This window comes from Cyanistes caeruleus, chromosome 31, assembly GCF_971803275.1.
Source record: "Cyanistes caeruleus chromosome 31, bCyaCae1.hap1.1, whole genome shotgun sequence".
Taxonomy (NCBI): Eukaryota; Metazoa; Chordata; class Aves; order Passeriformes; family Paridae; genus Cyanistes; species Cyanistes caeruleus.
Window position 1 is genome coordinate 1,069,956 of NC_141731.1, and position 22,930 is coordinate 1,092,885.

At 49.2% G+C, this 22,930-nt stretch overlaps 2 long non-coding RNA genes across 2 annotated transcripts in view; both read right to left on the bottom strand.

The window, feature by feature from the left end:
* Positions 1 to 2,283: 2,283 nt before the first annotated feature.
* Positions 2,284 to 22,930, bottom strand: part of LOC147648669 (uncharacterized) — a 41,130-nt gene continuing 20,483 nt past the window's right edge. Inside the window, exon 2 of the long non-coding RNA XR_015279978.1 lies at positions 2,284 to 3,266. This is a non-coding gene — a long non-coding RNA (uncharacterized LOC147648669). The remainder of the gene's footprint in view (positions 3,267 to 22,930) is intronic.
* LOC147648670 (uncharacterized) lies at positions 7,520 to 13,501 on the bottom strand. The gene is made up of 2 exons (XR_015279995.1): positions 8,938 to 13,501; positions 7,520 to 8,498 (listed from the first exon to the last, which is right to left on the bottom strand). It is a non-coding gene; the product is annotated as an uncharacterized LOC147648670 (long non-coding RNA).

Consider the following 22,930-nt stretch of genomic DNA (forward strand, 5'->3'; position numbering starts at 1 on the left):
GCCATTGCGACACTGCGGGGCCCAAGGATCCAAGGGACTTTGTGACATGAAGGGATGCCATGGTGCCAAAGGGACATTGTGACCCTGGGAAGCCTCATGGAATCATGCAGACCACTGTGACACTCTAGGGCCCCATGGAACCCTGGCGACACCAAGTTGGCTGGGAGTGTTTATGTGCTGCGGGGTAGGAGGGCTCTGCACTGGGACCTGGACAGGTTGGATCCAGGGGCCAAATCCAACAATGTGAGGTTTAACAAGTCCAAGTGCTGGGTCCTCCACTTCGGCCACAACAACCCCTGCAGTACTACTGGCTGGGGACAGAGTAACTGGACAGCAGCCAGGTAGAAAGGGACCTGGGACACTGATGGACAGCAGGCTGGACATGAGCCAGCAGTGTGCCCAGGTGGCCAAGAAGGACAATGGCACATGGCTTGGATCGGGAACAGTGTGCCAGCAGGACCAGAGCAGGGATTTTCCCTGTACTCAGCACTGATTGGGCAGCACCTTGATTGCTGTGTCCAATTCTGGGCCCCCCAATTTAGGAAGGACATGGATGGGCTGGAGTGTTCCAGAGAAGGGCAAGGAGGCTGGTGAGGGGTCTGGAGCACGAGTCCTGTGAGGACCAGCTGAGGGAGCTGGAGTTGTTTATCCTGGAGAAGAGGAGGTTCAGGGGAGACAAGGCAGTGTCAGGGCACAAGTTGGACTTGATGAGCTCCAAGGTCTTTTCCAACCTTGCTGATTCTGTGATTCTCTGAAACCACCATTGGAGCAGGTGCAGGATGAGCCCTGGGCATCCAGTTCAGAAGGTGCAGCAGCCCAGGTCCCTCAGCTTCTGCACACAGGCCCCAAAGCCCATCCTGTCAGTCCTACAGAGCATCTGCAGCTCCTCCTCATTGCCCAGAACAGGGAGCCCCACAGCCAGACACACCAGCCCAGATGTGCCCCCCTGGCCTGTGCTGCCTCTGGCCAGGGAGCAGCACGAGGCACTAAAGGACCCTGCAGACAATTCCTGAAGCACTTGTAGGATGATCCTGCTTCCTAAGGGATGTTCCCATGGTGCCAACTTGGGAGCGGAAAAGGGCAGTGGGGCCAGAGAAGAAAGGGCAAACAGGGATGGACTGTTTGCAGGGGAGGGAATAGGGATGGGCAATAGGAAGAAATCTGAAGCAGGAAGAGTGAAGAAAGCAAAGGTGAAGCAAAGAAAATACTCAGGGCAGTTTGGGGGTAGCTGCCAGGCAGCACTGGCTCTGAGCAATGTCTGCAGTGGGACAGGAAACTCAGTTCATGGAAACAAACTTTCTGGCTGACTTCAGAGGCTACAACAAACCTGAGTGGTCTCCATCCATCCCCCAGCCGTTCCTGACCCCAGGGGCTGATGGCATTTGTGCTCCTTCAGGTTCATCTCCCCACAGCAGCACCATGGGGGTGCTGACGCCTGCTCTGGGCAGTGCAAACAGGGGCTCCTGAGCCAGTGCTGCCGTGTCTGTGCCTGCGAGGATGCGGCACCTCTCTGATCTGGGGGAGAGGCCAGGGCTGCAGAGGGGGGATGTTATTGGCAGCTCCATGAGGACGCTCTGGGATGCTGCCCTGGGGTGTCCAGTACAGTGGGGATGGATCAGCCCCTGCTCTGCTGCTCCTTCCCATCTCCCCTAGGGACCTTGCAGAGCCCCAGCCATGCTGTTTGCCCCCAGCCTGCCCACGGCCACCCTGGGGCTGCTCACGGGGGTTTTCTGTGCTGAGCGTTGGCCTGGCCATGTTCTTGAGAGAGCCTGGGCAAGGAGCCTGGAGCCCCCAGGCCCTGCCCTGAGGCGTCAGCGCTGCCCCAGCAGTGCCCATGGCCTGTCCCTGCTGCAGCCCCGGCACTGCCACCCCCAGGGCTGTGCCTGGCCCCGAGAGCACTCAGGCCCTGCAGCAACACCAGGGCAGAAGGGCAGTAGGGCAGTGGGGCAGTGGCACGGGAGCAGCACTGGCAACACCAAGTGCTGCTGCTCCTGGGCACAGCTGCTGTGCCAGCACTGATCTGCCCCCAGCTCTGCACACAGACACTGCTGCTGCAGCTCCAGAGAAGGGAACAAAAGGGGGATCTCTGGAGAAAACTTTGCTGGGAGATCCTTTAATTAATTTAAAACCACCAAGAGCACAGCTCCTCATTGACACAGTCTGTGGCCACAGGGAAGGTGGAGAGAAACAAAATCAGAAATGGCACAAATAATTGTCTTTCTTTATAAACAAAATTAAAAAACTAAAACAAAGAAAAAGAACCTCCAAGATGAAACCAACAAGAAGTATCAAAGATGACTTTTATTACAAGTGATTTGCAGAAATTGGGCAGCAGTTTAATGTTTTTGAAGCCATCCAGTCCTCAGTGTCCACACTGCAGCCTTGAGCTCCTGCTTCCTCAGGCTGCAGATGAGAGGGTTCAGAGCTGGAGGCACCACTGAGTACAGAACTGACAGGGCCAGACCCAGGGCTTCAGGTAGGCAAATGTGCCAGTGCTGAGGAACAGAGAGACCACAGCCATATGAGGGAGGCAGGTGGAAAAGGCTTTGTGCTGTCCCTGCTCAAAGGGGATCCTCAGCACAGCTCTGAAGATCTGTACATAGGAGAAAACAATGAACACAAAACAGCCAAATACCAAACAGACACTGACTGCAATGAGCCCAAGTTCCCTGAGATTGGATTTGGAGCATGAGAGCTTGAGGATCTGTGGTATTTCACAGAAGAACTGGCCATGGGCATTGCCCTGGCACAGGGGCTGGGAAAATGTATTGGCTGTGTGCAGCAGTGAACAGAGAAAGCCACTGGCCCAGGCAGCTGATGACATGTGGGCACAAGCTCTGCTGCCCAGGAGGGTCTCGTAGTGCAGGGGTTTGCAGATGGACATTTAGTGGTTGCAGCACATGATGGTCAGGAGGAAATACTCTGCTGAGAAGAACACAAAGGAAAATACTTGTGCAGCACATCCTGCACAGGAGATGTGCCTGGTGTCCCAGAGGGAATTGTGCATGGCTTTGGGCACAGTGGTGCAGATGGAGCCCAGGTCAGTGAGGGCCAGGTTGAGCAGGAAGAAGAATGTGGGGCTGTGCAGGTGGTGGCTGATGCTACAGTGCTGATGATGAGGCTGTTGCCCAGGAGGGCAGCCAGGGAGATGCCCAGGAAGAGGCAGAAGTGCAGGAGCTGCAGCTGTCACGTGTCTGCCAATGCCAGCAGGAGGAAGTGGCTGATGGAGCTGCTGTTGGACATTTGCTGTGGCTGCACATGGGGACCTGTTCATGAAGAAAAGGACAGTGAAGAGTTAGAGGAGAAATCAATGGCATTTCCCATTCTCATTCCTCTGTAACACACATGGACACACTTTTGTGTCTTGGAGTTTGGAGTTTTTCTTTATAAGCTCCCCGCATGTCTCTCCTGGTATTTTTTGATATCAGAAGCTCTCAGCATTTCTGCTGCCCTCTGGTAGAACAGAATGACTTCCCTGAGGCAAGATGGTGAGTGGAGAGTGAAGAGAGATGGTCTGTCACTTCATTCTGTTTGTAGTTTCTCTGGGCTTTTACTTTTCTCAAATGGAGGATGTTCACACTCCATTGTATTCCTTAAAGATACAAGGTACTGCTGAGAGCAGATGGATCCACCACAGACCGGCTCCACGTTTGTATCCAAGGACTCACATTGCTCCTTTCACCAACCCAGCATTTTCAGTGCCAGAACACCTCTGCCTTTCCCCATGGGTCTTTCAGGTAACACAAAGATGTTCTAGGACAGGTTTGCATCCTGGATTGGAGCTCCCAGCTGGGACTGAAATCTCAGAGAGACATCCAAGTGTCCTTATGATGGCATTGGATAAAGGGAGATCCAGCTCCTTCCCTGGCTGCACTGGCAGCATTGCCCACAGCCGGGCACTGGGGACAGCGTCACCCTGAGCCAGCTGTGCCCCCCGCCAGAGCCCTCAGTGCTGGGCAGCTGCTCCCAGCCCTGTGCTTTGCAGAGGGAACTGGGCCCGGGGCTGCAGAGCTGCCCCACGGCTCTGCTGCAGCTCTGCCTGCACAGGAGGGGCTTCACACCTGGGAGCCCAGCCCTGAGAGCAGAGGCTGGGCTGGGGGGACAGGAGGGAGGGGGTTTGTTCAGAGGGAGGCGCTGCACTGCAGGGGCTCCTATGGACATCTCTAAACTCTCTCTGCCACAGGATTTCTGGGGTTTTGTTTTCTCTCATTCCCTGATCGTCTCTCTGCTTCCTGGAGATTTTCCTCCTGCAGGTGTTTCCCTGTGCCTGATCTCTCCCTGCCAGCACCCACACACCCCAAATCTCTCTGCAGTCTTCTTGGCCTGACAGAATGCTGCCTGTTTGCAGGGCTCTGGCTGGAGGCAGGTTCTGTTTGCAGCTTGGAGAAAGGACAGCTCAGACTAAGCCCGATGGGTCCAGCAAAGGTGATGCTGGTGCTGTCCATGGGCACAGTGGCTGAAAGCCCATTAGGAATCTCCTGTGAACCTCTTGATCATTATAAGTAACAGTTCCAATGTCTCAGGCACTTGTCAAAATTCATACCTTTAATATTTATCCCCCTATCTTCCCTGCAACTCTGCAACAGTAGGAAACTGAATAGAAAGTCTTAGGAAATTTCCTCATTTTTATCCAAATCCTTATCTTGGAAATATTCTATGATGGATCAGAAACCCTCAGCATGTCAGAGCTTCATGAGCGTTCACCTCCCCTATACCTGAAATATTCAGAGTTGTACTCACAGAGTCTGTAGGCACTGGCATGTTCCAGCTTTAGGAGATGCCTCCAGGAGCTGCAGCTGCATTGTCCTGCAGCCAGAGGCTTCCTGTGTCAAGGGCTGGCCCCAGGCACTTCTCAGCACCTTCCCCGCCCTGACTGATTGAAGCTCTCTGTGCCTCTGGGCTGTGCCTGGGGTGGCTGCAGGCAGTGCCCCAGCCCTGCTGGGCTGGCAGAAGAGCTGCTCAGCAAGAGAAATGTGCTTTTGAAGCTCTTCTTGGTTGCCAGGAGCTGCCTCTGTGCCAGGAGCCCAGCCCAGCTCAGCAGCACAGACACAGCAACAGGACATTCAGGACCCTCTCGGGGCTTTGTGCTGAGGCCCTGAACATCAGTCCCTGAGAGGGAGGGAAACAAACCTCTCAAGAACTCCAAGTCAGAATGGAATTCCAAAGTTCTTTTACTTTTAATGGGTCCCACTGAGGGACATGACTAAGAAAGTGTCCCCAGGCCCCAGGCAGAGCAGAGAACTGGATGCACTGATGACAGGTGGGGACAAAGAAAAGCCAAGTCTTGGTGGTCTGGGCCACAGCAGCCTCTGTGCTACCAAAGGCTGTGAAGAGACACCTTGTCCTGAGGCCCTGGGGCCTCCTGGCACAACCCCGGCAAGGCTGGCCACTGTCACCCCCTTGGCCTGCCCTCAGCATCCCCCCTAGCCCACATGCCAGTGGCCTCAGGGATCTGCTGGAAGGAGTCCCTGAGCAGCCTTGGTCAGGAATGGCCCTGGGGGCTCCTTCATGCTCCCAGGGACTGCAGGTTTTTCAAAGGACTTTGGCTTTTGCTTCTCTGAGAGTTTTGTGCAATCCTGGCCTCCAATTATCTGCTGTAATTAGTCCCTTGAGAGGTTTTGTCAGTGACAACACTCAGTGGGGGTCTCCTCTCAGGCCCTGAGGTTCCAGGGCTCAGCCCCAAATGTACCACGGGGCTCATTAGGATCAAGCAAGTCCTAACAATCCATGGCTCTGCCTTGATTTCCCTCTGGTCTGGTGCAGTTCTTAGGAAAGTTTCCTACAATGGTTATGGAGAAATAGTTCAAAGAACTTCTAAGAAATATGTATCCCTATTTCAAAGGGTGTCTTTTATTACTGTTCTCTTTAGAGCTGAGGGGATTGCAGCATTCAGTGATCAATACTGATCCAGGGCCTCTCCCAGGGAGGTCTGGCCAGGTCAGAGAAGCTGTGTCTTGAGGCCTGACCCAGTGTGGACAACCTTGCTCCACATTCTCCAGCCCCATCCTGCCTCACCTCCCTCACCTCAGAGAATGGGCTGCACTCAGGCAAAGAGGGGTTTTTTTTCTTTTATTTTAGCAATCTAAAACTCCTGAGTTTTCCCACAGAAAACAGACACCCTTCTCAAGTGTGTGCCAAGCCCAAAGTGCCACCAAGGAAGTTCCCCTTCTTGCATGGCAGAACCATGCAAGGAGTTTATCACACACACACAGGAAGTTCTACAATAAACACAAATCCAGAGTTGGCTGCAGGCAGAATTAGAGCAGCTGCTGAAGGACAGACAAGTTTTGAACTCCTTGCAGCTGAAAGCACCAAGTGGGTTGTTGGGAGGTGTGTGAGTGAGCCAAGAGTGAGGGAAGGGAAATGCAGAGAGCCCTGGAAGTGCTTCTGTGCAGCCAGGCTGTGGGGAAGGGCACTGCAGAGCTGTCCTGGGCCAGCTGTGAGGGTGGATTATCATCCCAACCTGCACTGGGCCATTGCAAGGGGCTGTTGCCATGGACACTGCACTGACCCCACTCTGCCAGCCCCTGGCTGTTGTCGCTGCCCAGAGCCAGAGGGGAACCCTTGCTGGGGGCTTGTGTGCACGAAGACATCCACGTAGGAAAATAGCTGTAAGTACTGCTGGTTGAGCGGGTGATCGGGCGAGTGTGTGAGACGTGATCTGATCACAAAGCGAGTGTGGACTTCAAAGCCGTGTTTCCATCCTCCCACGAGGGAATTGGCCGGCCGCGAAGGAAGCGATCCAGAGTGAAAGCTTTTTTTTCACGACACACACTTGTAAAAACCTGAGGCCAAAGGGTGTCTCGGGGGACTGATCACAAGGAACTAAAAGGGGAAGGATACGTCCTGTCGGGCTCGGGAACTGGTAAACCCTTCTAGTCAACGGATCAAGGTATAGGTCCGGAAGAGGATCAAAAGCGACGATTACAAGAGACCTCAGCTCAGCTAGTTGAAGGGTAAGTGTCGAGAAAAATTTTGATTCCTCGAATAGGTGCGAAAAAAGGTCACAACGCAAAAAACAGAAACAGACTCGCAGAGGAGTCGAGGATAGGTAAGAAATTATATATATTTGCAAAGTATGGGGCAGAGAAAGAGTAAGCTACAAAGAAAGAGCACAGGGAAAAATCCCTCCGATCAGGAGGAGGGATCACTAGACATCCCGCTGGAAAGTCCCTTGGGGTGGATGTTAAAACACTGGGAAGATTGTCCCCAGAAGAAGGGGAAATCGGAGGAAAAATTAATACATTATTGTATGGAGGTTTGGGGAGGACAGGAGTTGAGAAGTCACCTTACTTGGCCAGTGTTAGGCACATTTGAAAAATAGACGTGTAATAAGTTATTCTCCTATGTGGAGAACAAGGTCCCCTCGGATCCCGAGGAGAAAGAATATGCTAAGCTCTGGTTAAACGCCAGAGTAGGGCTGTTCCCATTTGTCGTGGTTTTAAACCACTAACTAAGAAAATTACTTACTTCTTGCTGTGAGATATGGATTAGAATAAGAGCAAAACAGGCATACAACTTAAAAGGGAAAAAAAAGAAAGTTTATTGACAAACCACAATAATAAGAACACCAGAATAAACTTCCAGAAAAACCTTTCCATCCCCTATCCACCCACTATTCTCTTGTTCACATGACAACAGAGACAAAAACTCTGGAACTCTGATGGTTAAAACAGTCTCAATTCTTGCTAGTATGTTCACCAGTCTTTATAGAGAAACAGAAGTTTCTTCCTGTTAATTTATGGAGATTCTCACAAGAAAATTATTTTTGTTATAGTTTTCTATTGCCCTAATGTTAGCTGTCCAGAGCTGCTATTATTAGAGTTCACTCTTTCCATTCTCACATCACTCTGAAGTGTGTATGGGCCATGCGTCTAGAGATAGCATTTTTAAGGATAAGTTATTCAAAGGCAAAAAAAAGTCTTCTTCATCTGTTTCTGTGAGCTTCACCAGAAAACAGTTTTCTCATGGCCTCTCAGGGCTTCAAATCTCCCAACAGTTTTCTCATGGCCTCTCAAGGCTTTTAATCTCTCAGTACTTCACTATACTATAATTACTCTTTACTCAAATTTACACTTTGAACACTATTCCTCTCTAGATCTTATATCATGAATTAAAGGAGTTCTTTTCAGGACTTCATTGTCTATCTCCATAGTTTTAACAGGGAGATATTTCAGCTTAATTAAAGCATCTTCTTAATTCTCTACCTTTCCTGAAGCTTCTTTTCTTTCCTGTCACTGGTAGTTTATAAAGTCTCTTTTCATGTTGATCTCTCTCTCTCTCTCTCTCTGGATAAAAAGATTAATCCGCAAGTCTCATCTGGGTAATGAAAGAGTTAAAATCTTGCCCAGGCTTTTGTAGATGGTTCGAGGATCTCTGCCGAACAGGAACTGGAGCCGTCTGCGATGGAAGGTTCCTCATGGCTGCTCTGGAGCGTGTGGTCGCTGTTCCAACCCGCTGCAAGTCCAGAGCCTCCCTCTTTCTTCACTGGGCAGTTTCTAGTGAATGTAGTTACAGCAAAACCTGCAGCCGAGCCAGAGATCGGCTCGGCCCGGCCCGGGGAAAACCTTCCCCAGGCCCCCCCATCTCCCGGCCGGGAGACGGGGCAGGCCCGGCCCCATCCCCGCCCGGCCGCATGGCCTGGGCAGGGAACGGGAGGCCTGGAGCTCCGCCACCCTCCACAGCCAGAAAACAAAGAGAACCCAGAGAGCTCTGCTTTTACATTTTAAGGCAGGGTTCACAAGTTGATCCCACTTTTCAATGGCCTAAACTGCTGTCAATTCTCAGCAATGACCGATAATTGGTCAGGAGAAAAGACTCCAAGCACTTCCCAGCAACTCCAACTCTCTTAAAGGTAAAGTAACTCTATGACACCATTGAAACAAAAAGAAAAACATGAGTCGAAAACTGAATCCTGGGAACCCCTTGACCACTTACCTCCCCGGTATCATGGACCGGCTGGGCCTTCCTCTGCAGATCAAGTAGTGTCTTCAGCACCTTCGGGCCCCCGAGACCAACCCACTGAGATGCATGTCTCAAGCGGGAGACTCGGTGCCGGCAGCGATGCCGGCAGCCCTTCCCCTTTCCCCGCCTGCAAACACCATAGCCACAGGAGTCTCTTCAGAGGTTTCTCCTGCACAAGGCTGGGGATAGCTCTATCTGTCCTTGCCAGTCCAGCCGCCACAACTAGGACCCTCCCATATACCGGAGGGGATCCCCCCCGTCAACCGGGTGGCGGCGGAGTTCCCACAATTGATAACGGGGAAGCAACCCACAATCACCAACTCCCCTCCCGCAAGTAGAACCCGTTTGAGAGCGAGAATGATGGGAGATGAGTGGAGAGAGAGTGAAGAAGGGCACCGGTTGTTCCCTCTTAGGGAAGTACCGACGGCCCCAGGAGTAATCAGTTTTGTGAATGTACCCCTTAACTCTAGAGATGTAAGGGCATTTAAGAAAGAGATGGGGCGGTTGTTGGATGACCCTTTTGGTGTAGCTGAGAGGTTAGACGAATTTTTAGGGAGTAGCATTTATACCTTTGACGATCTTATGGCAATCCTAAGATCATTGTTTAATCAAGAAGAAAGAGAGATGATTAAACAAGCTGGTATCAGGGACTGGGACAGACGCAATCCACAGGGGACGCCAGGCAACCAGAAATAGCCTAGCGTAAACCCGAGCTGGAATGCACAGACAGAGGAAGGCAGACGGAATATGATAGATTTAAGGAGCATAATTGTCCAAGGTATAAGAGAAGCAGTCCCTAGGGGCCAGAATATTAGCAAAGTTTTTGGAGAGTGTCAAGGGAAAGAGGAATCACCCACCGAATGAGTCGAAAGATTAAGACGCAGTTTACAGATTTACTCTGGAACTGACCCGAACTCTCCTGTGGGGGAGGTGTTGTTGAAAACACAATTTGTTGCTAAATCTTGGGAAGACATTAGGAGAAAATTAGAAAAGATTGAGGGATGGCAAGATAAAAGCCTCCAAGAGCTCCTAAGGGAAGCTCAAAAGGTATACATGAGGAGAGAGGATAAGAAGCAGAAATTGCAAACTAAGGTTTTAGTAGCTGCAGTGAAAGAGGTCCAGAAACATGAGCAGACACAGGGTAAATTTAAAACACTGCCCGGAAAAGGTCGAGGTTCTCACCAGCCAGCCCCGACCCCACAGAGAGAACCCCCTGAATGCTACTATTGCAAACAGGTAGGACACGTTCAGCAGAATTGTAAAAAAAGAATAAAAGACAAGAAAATTTTTCAGGAAGATTAGGGATGTCGGGGGCTCTTTAATTTGAGGACCAGAACATCCAAGGAGCCCTTGATAAAATTAAAAGTGGGCCCCCAACAGCAGGAGGTGAGTTTTCTTGTGGATACTGGGGCGGAGAGAAATACCTTGCAGAAATTACCGTACGGATGTGTGGCCAGCTGAGAAAAAGTTTTTGTAATTGGTGCAATAGGAGACCCCTTCAAAGTGCGCGTAATAATAAATGTGGAAATAGAATCTGAAAATAAAATTTGCTTAGGAAACTTACTACTAGTAGAAGAAACTGATTACAAGTTGTTGGGAAGGGACATGATTGTCACTTCAGGAATTAATATCATGATTAAAAATTCTGAATTAGTAGTAAAAATATTCAAACTGACCCCTAAAGACGAAGAAGAAATAAACCCTGAAGTATGGCATTCAAAAGGAGAGGTAGGAAAACTAGATATCAAACTGATCAAAATAGAGCTCGAGAACCCTGAAGACCCTGTAAGGGTTAAAAAATATCCCATCCCGATGGAGGGGAGAAGGGGTTTGAAACAAGTAATTGATGACCTCTTAAAAGGAGGTACGCTAGAGCCTTGCATGTCACAACATAGCACCCCCATCCTAGCTGTAAAAAAGGCGGATGGCAGTTTTCGATTGGTCCAAGACCTAAGAGCGGTAAATGCTAGGACCCGGACTAGGTTCCTGGTGGTGGCTAACCCCTATACCTTGTTGAATAGACTCTCACCTGAAGATATGTAGTACAGTGTGATTGATTTGAAAGATGCTTTTTGGACCTGCCCTCTGGATGAAAGGAGTAGAGATTATTTTGCATTTCAGTGGGAGGACCCAGATACAAACTGAAAGCAACAGCTAAGGTGGACGGTCCTCCCCCAGGGGTTCGTAGAATCTCCGAACCTTTTCGGGCAGGCTTTAGAGCAATTATTAACCCAATTTATTCTTGAGGACGGGATAAAGCTTCTACAGTATGTAGATGACTTGTTAATAGCTGGATCAATGGAAGAAAGTGTGAGGAAGGGTACAATTGCTTTATTGAATTTTCTAGGAAAAAGCGGTTTGAAAGTCTCAAAATCCAAGCTGCAATTCACAGAGCCTGAAATAAAATATCTAGGCCATTGGATCTCTCAAGGAAAAAAGAAATTGAACCCTGAAAGAGTGGCAGGCATCCTTGCATTGCCTGCACCGAAAACAAAAAGGCAAATTAGACAAATTTTAGGGCTCTTGAGATATTGCAGGCAATGGATTGATGGTTTCAGTGACAAAGTGAAATTTTTATATGAAAGATTAAACACTGACAGGCTGAAGTGGACTGAACAGAATGAGTCCAATTTCCAGAAACTGAAAAATGTCCTTATGACCACCCCCGTGCTAACTCTACCAGATACAAACAAGGAATTTCAGTTGTTTGTAGATGCGAGTGAACAGACAGCACAGGGAGTCCTGACCCAAGAGTGGGCAGGAAAAAGGAAACCTATAGGATTTCTCTCGAAAATCTTAGATCCTGTTAGTCGAGGTTGGCCTACATGTTTACAGGCAATTGTAGCAGTGGCGTTGTTAGTAGGAGAAGCAAAGAAAATAACTTTTGGGGCTCCCCTGGTTGTTTACACCCCTCATGATGTGAGAAACATATTGCAACAAAAGGCAGAAAAGTGGCTGACTGATTCCAGGCTTCTGAAATATGAAGCCATTTTAATCAGCTCACCAGGTTTAGAATTAAAAACCACGTCTGCACAAAATCCTGCCCAGTTTCTATTCGGCGAACCTCCAGAGAAATTAGTACATGATTGTACTGAGATCGTGGAGTTGCAGACCAGAATAAGACCGGACTTAGAAGATCAGGAGTTAGAAAGAAGAAAGAAGTGGTTTGTAGACGGATCTTCAAAAGTTATTGAGGGAAAGAGAAAATCAGGGTATGCAATAATAGATGGAGCATCCGGGGAAGTTGTAGAATCGGGTCCTTTGAAAGCAAGCTGGTCCGCACAAGCTTGCGAGCTCTATGCACTCCTGAGAGCTCTCCGGAGGCTGAAAGGAAGGAGAGGGACCATCTACACGGACTCACGGTATGCCTTTGGGGTGGTACATACTTTTGGGAAGATTTGGGAAGAAAGAAGATTAATAAATACTAAGGGAAAAGATTTAATCCATGGGGAAATAATTAGACAAATCCTAGAGGCAGTCCGAGAGCCAGAAGAAATATCAGTTGTCCATGTAAAAGGACACCAGACGGGGTTGCAGTTTCAAACCCGAGGTAACAACCTAGCCTATAAAGAGGCAAAACGAGCAGCTCTGCTCACCGTAAGTATTCCTGAGGTAACTCTGGAGGAGTCGCCTGAAATCCCCGTGCTCCCTTCAGAAAGGGAGATTGAGGAATTCAAGAATATAGGGGGAGTCATGAAACAGGGAAAATAGTGGTTACCTAATGGGAGGGAACTAATTCCGAAGGGAGCGGCAAGGAAGGTATTACAAAGACTACACAAACAGACCCATTGGGGAACTCGGGCACTGGCCGATCGGTTCTTGAAATTTTTCAGGTGCAAGGGGATCTTTGAAATAGCTAAACAAGAAGTACAGGGATGTGTGGTTTGCCAAAAGGTGAATCGATCCAGGTTCAAACAAACTGTTTGGGGAAGTCGTCCTCTCTCATACAGACCATTTGAAAGGATCCAGGTAGATATCATCGAATTACCAAAAATTGGTAGACATAAATTTTTATTAGTAATAGTTGACAAACTAACACATTGGGTGGAAGCCTTTCCTAGAGCAAGGGCCACAGCCCAAACAGTGTCTAAAATTTTATTAGAAGAGATCATCCCTAGGTACGGGATAGTAGATTGTATTGATTCGGATCAAAAAACTCATTTCACTTCAAAAATTATAAAACAAATTTCAGAGGCTCTAAGTATTAGATGGCAATACCACACCCCTTGGCATCCTCAAAGTTCAGGACAGGTGGAAAGAATGAACCAAACACTTAAATACCAATTATCTAAACTCATGATAGAAACAAAAATGTCATGGATTAAGTGTCTCCCCCCTGCTCTGCTAAATATAAGAACGATGCCTAATTCTGAAACGGGTCTGTCACCTTTCGAAATGTTGTATGGAATGCCATACAAACATGGAATGCCGGTGGGACACCCTCAAGTGGAGGATGTGCAAATACAACCTTATCTCATTGCTATCAACAAAAATTTACAGGACCTGCGAAAACGAGGACTAATTCCCCAAAGCGCCACTCTAGGATTCGCTATACACCAGATACAGCCTGGGGATAAAGTCCTCATCAAAACTTGGAAGGAGCTTCCCCTCACCCCCATTGGGAAGGACCGTTCCTCGTTCTCCTGACCACAGACACAGCTGTCTGGACCGCAGAAAGGGGCTGGACACACTCATCTCGAGTAAAAAAAGTGAAGGATTACGACGCCTCCGAGTGGAAAGTCACCACCCCTCCGGGAGAGCTGAAAATTAAACTTCGTTGTCATCGCAAATGACCAGTGACGACCAGATAAGTTGTATCAACCCTGAATGTGATTGTTTTCCGTGTATACATTTTAAGTGCACTTATTGTGAACAAATTTGGGTAACCCACTGTTGGGGAGGGTACAAGCCTAAGGGATTGTGTACCAAGTGTTTAGAAAAGAACAAGAGGAGACTAGCCATCTCTTAATACTTGCCACCTGGGCAGGGTACTTGGAACTTGACTCTCCTGAGTGGTATCTGCTTTTTCAAAAAGGGATAAGAGGTAAACTAGACTCCAAGGCAGAAGCTTTGGAAATCAAGTGCCGAAAGACAGTTAAGGTACTGTGCAGGACAGACACAATCAAGTCATCCCGGTCGGCTACTTTTAAAAGAAGGTATGCCATAAGGACTACAAGGGCCCCTGAAGAATATCCTTGCTGCCAAGAAGATAGTAATTCCCGCCGTATATTTTTATACGGGCGAAGGGCAAGGCAGAGGGATACAGCGGTGGGAAATCCTAATCATCCTGAGTCTAGCCGTGTGCTTGGCCAGGGGAATGAGTCCCGAGGTACCTCCGGGGGAGCGTCTCCTGGAGAAGTGTGAGCAGTGTCGAACTGCCACAGATACCGGACGAATAATTGACTGTCCTCCAGAACAACAAAAGGAGCTTTGTTTGTCTAACGGCACTAAGTATAATCTCTGTGAACTAAAGGGGGAGGTCTGGTGTTACCACTAAGGGGCAAGTTTTAAGGACGGGCAGTCTAGGACTCCTATGAGAAGAAAAACCAGAGCTACCCACTTCAGGTATAAGAGAGAAGTGGGAATGCTTCCTCCAATTCCAATTTGTAGCCAATGCAACAAAACTGTGTAGATAGGAAGAAAAAGACAATCCACCTTTTTAGCATATTACAAAGTCAACCATTTGTGTTACAATAAAGCAAACTTAAAAACGTGTACCATAAGAGGAAAATTGTATTAAGAAGGTAAAAATTTAAAACATGAAGAAAAAGCCTCTTTTAGTAATGAACCGATAATTCTTGATTTGTTAAAAAGTGATGATGACCAAGTATGTTTGCAATTTGATCAAGTGTTCTGCTTCTCCAGAGATGAGGAAGGGATGGACCCTGAAAGCAAAATAAAGCAACTAACCCTAAAATTAAAAAGGCAAGAAGTAGAAATTCAGAAAAGGAGACTAGAAAGAGAGAGACCTAACTCTCTTAGCAAGCACTATGAACAATTAGAAAAACAATACAGTAACTGGGGACTACCAGCCCCCAATCAGAATCTTTTCATAGACCTAATGCAAGAAATAGCCACAGAATTAGGTCTGTCTAACTGTTGGATCTGTGGCAGTTTAAAATCGGCTGAAAGGTGGCCTTGGAAGAGAGAGGGACTCACCTCAGAGCAACTCCTAAAATGGGAGGGCTCAAAAATGTCAAAAACAACACAAAGACCCGAGAGATGGGTGGTAGACCAAAGGATAATTAGTACCATCTGCATTAGCAGAGAGGGAAAGGAATTCACAGACTTAGTAGGTTATACCCCGTGTATAAACACACAGTGTATTCTGACGTTAAATCAAAAACATAGCAACCTGAACCACCCGCAAACTATTGGAGTTGCACCCGGGGAAATCACTGTGAATGAGTCGAAATAATTGAACTATGTTGGTATAAAAACTCCGGGGCCAATCCCTTCCATGCACTAGAAGGCCTAAAAGAATATTGAGATGATCCGGCAAGAACAAACAAAGGTTGGGAAGCTCCTGATGGTATTTACTGGATATGTGGCAAGAAAGCCTATAGTGAGCTACCCAAGAAATAGAAGGGCTCCTGTACACTCGGAATAATTAAGCCCTTTTTCTTTACTCTACCCAGAACAGAAAGTAAATTACTGGGAGCTCCCCTCTTTGAAACATTAAATAGACAAAAGAGGGAATTAAAACGAGAACTACCAATGGCAAGAGGCAGTCAGAAATGAAAAGAAGAAGAATGGCCTGCTGAGAGAATCATTAAGTACTATGGGCCTGCCACTTGGGCAAATGATGGCAGCTGGGGTTACTGGACTTCCATTTACCTTCTCAACAGGCTTATCAGGTTACAGGCGGTAGAAGTGGTTTCCAATCACACCTCAGAGGCCTTAGAACTCCTAGCGAAGCAACATTCACAAATGATAGCTTTTGTGTACCAAAACAGATTAGCTCTCGATTATTTGCTAGCCGAGGAAAGAGGAGTGTGCGGTAAATACAATGAATCCGAATGTTGCATCGAAATAGATGATTATGGAGAAACGATAAAAAGACTAGCTGCTGAAATAAAGAAAGTAGCACATGTACCAGTACAAAAATGAAATTCGATTCTGCAGGCTTCCTGGTGAGACCAAATATTTGAGCAGGAGGCTTGGTAGAAAAAGTTAGTATTCTTTATATCTTGTTCTATCGCCGGAATCATCTTCCTCCCATGTTTGATTCCTTGTTTCATCAGATTAATTCACTCTGTCGTGCAAGGAATGCAGATTGTCACCCTTCCAACTGACCCAGAAAAAGCACAAGGGACACCCACTCCTTTTTCTAAACTAATGAAGTTAGAGGAGAAAAGAGAGAACAAGAAAGCAGTAGAAGCCTTAAGGAAATTTGAAAATAAAAACAACTCTTCTCAGGAATACTGTGAGAATTCACTCACAGACTAGGAAGAAGACGAATGTAGCTAAAACTACACATTTAGAAATGAATGGAATGACACAAATTTTTTATGTGATAAATTATTAGGCGGGGGACTGTGGTAAATGTAACTTTGGAAAAAATTCATGAAGGAAGGAATAAGTATATAACTGTATTTATAACAATATAGACCAGATAAAAATATAGTGTGACCTAAAGATTCCTCCCCAAACCCAGCAGTAACTACCTATTCAGGCGATAAAGACCCTAGGCGACGCTTATCAGCCTGAGAGGAAGAGCAGAACACGGGCCATCAGGCTAGACAATGAGGAGAGCCCAGCCGAGATGCCCAACGGCTCCACACCGAATCAGGATACCCCACCCTATAAGCCATGACCGAAAAAGCAATCTAACTAAACAATGAGAGGAGCCCAGCCGAGATACCCATCAGCTCCACACCGGACCTGGACACTTCTCCCTGAGAGCCCAACCAAAGATACAATCAGGAGGCAATCAGAACTTTTCACATGCAAAAAGACTCTGCCCGGTTGTCTATTGATTCAGTTCGAAGGTTCCAGGAAATCCATTCAACCAACCATCTAGACTCTTTGTGGAACAGTGACTGCTCGGAGTTTAGCCCCAGGACACAAAATCCCTATAAAAACCCTGGACAGTCGACCCTCTGTGTGGATTTGGGTAAATCTGTACCTCTGGGTATAGACCCCTGTCCACCCAGTGCTGCGCTAAACTATTTTATTCTGGTTTTTTTCTCCCGTTTGTGATTGAAATTGTGTTATAATAAATCGCTGTTTATATTAACCCTATTTTGCCATTGCATTTATAACAGTGTCATCTGCAATTTGTGAGTGCTGGACTCGACCCCCTCAGCCAGATCCTCAGTGAAGATATTAACCAGGCCTGGTGTTCATTAAAGCACAGATCCCTGGGGATACCACCAGGGACTGGACACCAGCTGGATGCAGCACCATCCCCACCACCCTCTGGGCCCGGCCTCCAGCCAGTTCTGAAGCCAGCAAAGAGTGCTCCTGTCCAAGCTGTGGGCTGCAGCTTTTCCAGGGAATGCTGTGGCTCTCCGTGTCCAAGGCCTTGCTGAAGTCCAGCTCAACACATCCAGAGTCTTTCCTGCACCCACCAGGCAGGTCACCTGGTTATGAAAGGAGATCAGGTTGGTTAGGCAGGACCTACCCCTCCTAAAGCCACGCTGGCTGGGTCTGACCGCTGGGCCATCCTGGAGGTGCCGTGTGATGGCACTCAAGGGGATCTGTTCCAAAACCTCACCAGGCACTGAGCTCGGCCTGACAGGCCTCCCCAGAGCCTCCTGCCAGCCCTTCTTGGGGATGGGCTCACACTGGCACCTCCAGTCCTCTGGGACCTCCCCAGTGAGCCAGGACTGAGGAGAAATGATGATTGTTTGAAAATTGAGGCAAAGAAGGGGTTAAGTATCTCAGACTTTTCCTCATCTTTGGTAACCACATCCCCCCCCAATAAGGAATGGAGGTTGTCCATAGCCTTCCTTTTGCCATTTATATATTTATAGAAACATATTTATTATCCTTCACAGAAACAGCCAGGTTAAGGTGTAGTTGAGCTTTCACCTCTCTACTTTTCTTTCTGCATGACCTAATGGCATCCTTAAACATTTTTTGAGTTGCCTGCTCCTCTGTCCAAAGGTGATCCACCCTTATCTTTTCCGTGAGCTCCTTCAAAAGATCCCTGCCTAGCCAGGTCGGTCATTTTCCTCACTAGCTCATTTTTTGTCACAGAAGGACAGGCTGTTCCTGCTCCTTCAAGATTTCTTTCTTGAAGTGTGTCCATCCTTCCTGGAATCCCTTTTTTTAAAAGGCTCTTAAAATAAGTCAGTACCTGATTTGGTACTCCCCAAATCTGCATCCTCTGCTCTTTTTAAGTCCAATGTAGAAGTTTTGTTGATGCCCCGCCTTCTTTCACAGAATTTTTAAAAACTTGGTGATTTCATGGTCACTGTACCCCAGACAGCCTCCAACCACCACATCCCCCAGCAGCCCTTCTCTGTGAAAAGCAGGAGACACAGCTTTCCTTGGCAGTGGGAGGAGAAGGAAACCTCCCCAACGTGCAGCTTGGCAGGTTCAGCCTGAAGGTGACGAGGAAGGAAAGTCCCTGCCAGGGTAGAATTTTGGTGCATGAGGTGTCCCAGTGTGAGACTGGACCATGCCATGGCTGTGTGTGCCAGGAGCCGGCAGTTAGTGGGGCCCAGGGATGCTCCAAGGGACTTGGAGTTTTGCTTCTGACTCCTTGAGCAGCTCCTTCAACCTCCTCTCAGTGCCTGAGGGTGCTGGACTCAGCCCCAAATTCATCCTGGTGTTCATTAAAACACAGAAAGCCTTGGGGGCTCTTTCTCTTCCTTCCATTGTCTTCAAGTCCAAGGCTTGTGCAGCTGCTTGGAGTCAGTTTGGAGTTTTGTTAAGGAGGAAGATTTGAAAATCTACTACTTTTTTTTTTTTCTTTTTTTTTAGATAAAGGGCATATTTTTTTATTTTCTAGTTGAGAGAAGAGGTGACAGAAGCATTCCCCAAGTGATCTTGATGCTGAATGTCTCCTTAGGAGGTGTGGTCATGGAGAAGAATGAGTCCCTTGCAGGCTGCCCCTGTTTGGACAATGTGCTTCTCACCCCTCGCCTCGCCATGTTTGACATCGCCCAGCTGGGACTGACATCTCAAAATATTGAAAAAAATTATAAATTTTTCTTTATAATTAAAATCTAATTAATTAATAAAATTAAAATATTAATTTTTATAAGAATATTATTCTGTGTTTTCACAACCTAATTTTTGTATTTATATAAAGGAATTGATACATTTTTAGCACCAAAAACATTATTGGTCTTTGGTTCTAAGTGCCACAATTCCCTTCATTCATTAATTGACAACTATTTCTCCCTCTTTCTGCTAATTAGTCCTATTTTTAGTCCTTTGATCATATTTTTTAATCATTTTCTCAGACAGGATGAAAAGGGCCACTTTGGGATCCATGGAGACTTTTCTGGGGAACATTTGGGGCAGTTTTGGGTCTGGGGAGAGAATTCAGAGAGAACTTGGGGGTCTGGAGGACACTTGGGGGAGCCGGGTGGGCACTTGGATGGGCACTTAGAGATTCTGTGGGACAGTTTGGGGTCCAGGGGAGCACTTGGAGGTCGAGAGAGGCACTTGGAGAGATTACCTGACTTGGAGGTCAGGGAGGGTAATCTGGGTGCCCTTTGGGGTCCGGGTGGGCACTTGGAGGGCTGTAACGGGGCTCTCTGGGGTGCGGGTGATGATGGGAGTTGTAGGCACTGGTATAATATGGTTTAATGAGGCTGTGGAGCATCATGGGAGTTTTAGGTGCAGCTCTAATGGGTTCCGGTGAGGCGTGGGGCATGACGGGAGATGAATTTCGGGCTGGAATAGCGCTCTATGGGCACCGTGGAGCATGATGGGAGCTGTAGCCCCGGAAGTGGCCCAAAAAGTGCATTTGGTGGTCCAGGAAGGCACTTGGAGAACACTTTTGCATCCGAGCGATGGCTGCAGGTCCTCGGGGCGAAGGTATACAGTTCAGGAGCACTTGGAGACAACCTGGGGAGCTCTAACAGGGCTCTTTAAGGTGCAGGGCACAGTAGGAGGTTTGGGCACGGAACTGTGTTCTGAGGGGCTCTGATAGCGTGGGGGATGATATGGGAGATGGATTCCCAGAAGTGGCTGTAAGGGGCATCTGTGGGGTCAGGAGCATTCAGGGATCCAGGGACACTTCGGTGGGGGGGGTCCTGAATGGGCACTGAGGGGCCACTCAGGGATTCTGGAGGATTTGGGGGACATTTATGGGACATATGGGGGGCAATAGTGGGGTTCTGGGGTGTGCAGGGCATATTCCCAGTCCCTCCCAGTTCCTTACAGCATGATCCCATTTGCTCTCAACTGCTCCCAGTCACCCTCAGTGTAGTTCGACTCATTGCCAGTATGATCCCAGTCAACTTCAGCATCATCCCAGTTCATCCCAGTATAAGCCCAGCTGCATCCAATCACCCCCAGCATGCACCCAGTCACTCCCAGTTCCTGCCAGTTGCTCCTAGCGTGATCCCAGTTGCTCACAGCTGCTCCCAGTCACTCCCAGTATATCCCATTTGCCCCCAACCTGGCCTCAGTATCCCCCTGCAGATTCCCACTCTGCCAGTATGATCCCAGTCTCTCCCAGTGTGATTGCAGTCTCTCCTGGCATGGGCCCAGCTGCTCCCAGGATGATCCCAGTACAAACTAGTGCCTCCCAGTGCTGCCACTCCTGGGATCCCCCAGCCCTCGATGCGTTCCCCCCTCCCGCATCTCCCCAGAGGAGCCCCAAACGCTGGCAGTCCCCAGCCAGGGTCCCCAGACAGTCCCAGTTTGGATCTGCAGCCCCCAATTTTCTCAGTTTCCCTCTCCTTTTCCTCAGGCCAGGTTCCCCCTGCCCCCAGAGTGTGGGAGGAGCCGAGAGCCCTGCGCTGCCCATCCCGACCTGTCTGAGCTCCAACCCCGCTCCTCCTGTGGGCTGCGAGGGCTTCAGGAACACGACACCGAGTGTGTCACTGGTCCTGGGGGAGGAGGAGGAGGGATGGAAAAGGAGGAATGAAGGAGAGTGAAAATAAATGGAAGTAGGAGAAGGAGGTGGTGTTCGGGAGGAGGAGGAGGAAGAGGAGGGATGGAAGAGGAGGAGTAGGAGGAAGAGGAGGAGGAAGCAGAGGGACAAAGGAGGATCAGGGAGAGAAAGAATGATGAGGTCGAGCACTCCCTGAATTCCCATTCCCCCACTTATGGGATCATCACTCCCCATCCCACAGGTGACCGGGGAGGGGGAGCTCAGCCCAGATATCCTGGTGGGTCCCTGGGTTGGGTTTTTTGGGGGGGATGTTTGGAGAATGAAGAACTCCAGAGCTGAGTGGAAAATGCCCCCTGGGGAGACATTGGGGGGTCCTGGGGGTGGCTGACAGCAGAGGCAGCCTGGAGGAGCAGAGCCCTGTGTCCCCTAGGACCCCAAAGTGGGGAGGCCAGAGAGGGGGAGCTCCATGATTCATGGGACCATCAACAGCCTGGAGAGGGGCAGGGGGCACTCCTTGGAACCCCTGCACCCTGAAGCAGAGAATAAGGGAAGAAGGGACCTGGGGACCCCAATAATCTCCAGCATCCCTCAGTGGGGAGATGGAAAAGGGGGGAACTTTTTAATTGCCTGGGACTCCCAGCAGTCTGGGGAGGGCAGGGACCGAATAGATGGGGGGCCCCCGTGCAAGTGTGACCCCCAGCAGCTTGGACAGGGGGGAACCCCTGAACACCAAAGGGGAGAGACCAGAGATGGGGAACTCCTGGGAGGCATTTTCAGGGCTGAATCTTGGTGTTTGGGAGGTTTATATGGGCCCCAGATGGCCAGTGACTTCTAAAGATGGACTTGTGCAGGAGGAACCCCCTAACCCAATGTGCTCATGAATTGTATTTTCCCAAAAATAGGATTTCCCATTCCCAAATCTTGTCTGGATGGAGGAGGAGGCTGCAAGGAAGAGAGAGATGCCCCAGGACACCCAGGCAGGTGAGGAGAAAGTCACTGCTCCTTTCCCCCTTTCTCCTGCTCCATCTCCCAGCCCAGCATGGCCCCCAGCTGCAGGACAACCCTGCTGCCGATGCCGTCCTGCTGGGGGCTCCCTGGGGGCATTCTCCTTCCCCTTCCCTCTGGCACGGAGGAAAATCCCATCCTCTCCTTGTCCTTCCTCATCCAGACAAGGAGCTGAGGACAGAGACCAGGGAGGACAAATCCCCATGGCAGAACCTCATGGAAGAGGCCATTTTGAGCATCTCCAGGGCACAGGAATCCAACGGGGAGGAAAAGGCCCAGAGATCCCACAGAAGGAGGGTCTCCAAACCCATCCCAGGATGTCCTGAGGAGGAAAGACCCACCCTGTGCCGGGAAGGTGGCCGGAGATCCAGCCAGGGCTCTGAGCTGGTGGCCCGTGAGCAGTTTCACGATGGGGAGAAGCCCTACAAGTGCTTGGAGTGTGGGAAGACCTTCAGCCACAGCAGGAGCCTGATCCACCACCAGATGATCCACACTGGGGAATGGGCCTATGAGTGTGGGGAATGTAGGAAGGGCTTCAGCTGCCTCTCCTACGTCATCACCCACCAGCACCGCCACACTGGGGAGAGGCCCTACAAGTGTCCCGAGTGTGGGAAGAGTTTTCAGACCAGCTCCCAACTCCTCATGCACAAGCAAATTCACACAGATGAGAGGCCCTTCTGCTGCCCAAATGTAGGGAGGGCTTCAAGCACAACTCCACCCTTGTTACACACCCGCACATCCACACTGGGGAGAGGCCCTATGAGTGTCCCTAGTGTGGGAAGAGCTTCAGCCGGAGCTCCAACCTGACCCGCCACCGGAGGACCCACACTAGGGAACAGCTCTATGAGTGTGGGGAGTGTGGGATGACATTCAGTCAGAGTTCCCAACTGATCAGCCACCAGATGATCCACACTGGTGAGAGGCCCTACGAGTGTCCTG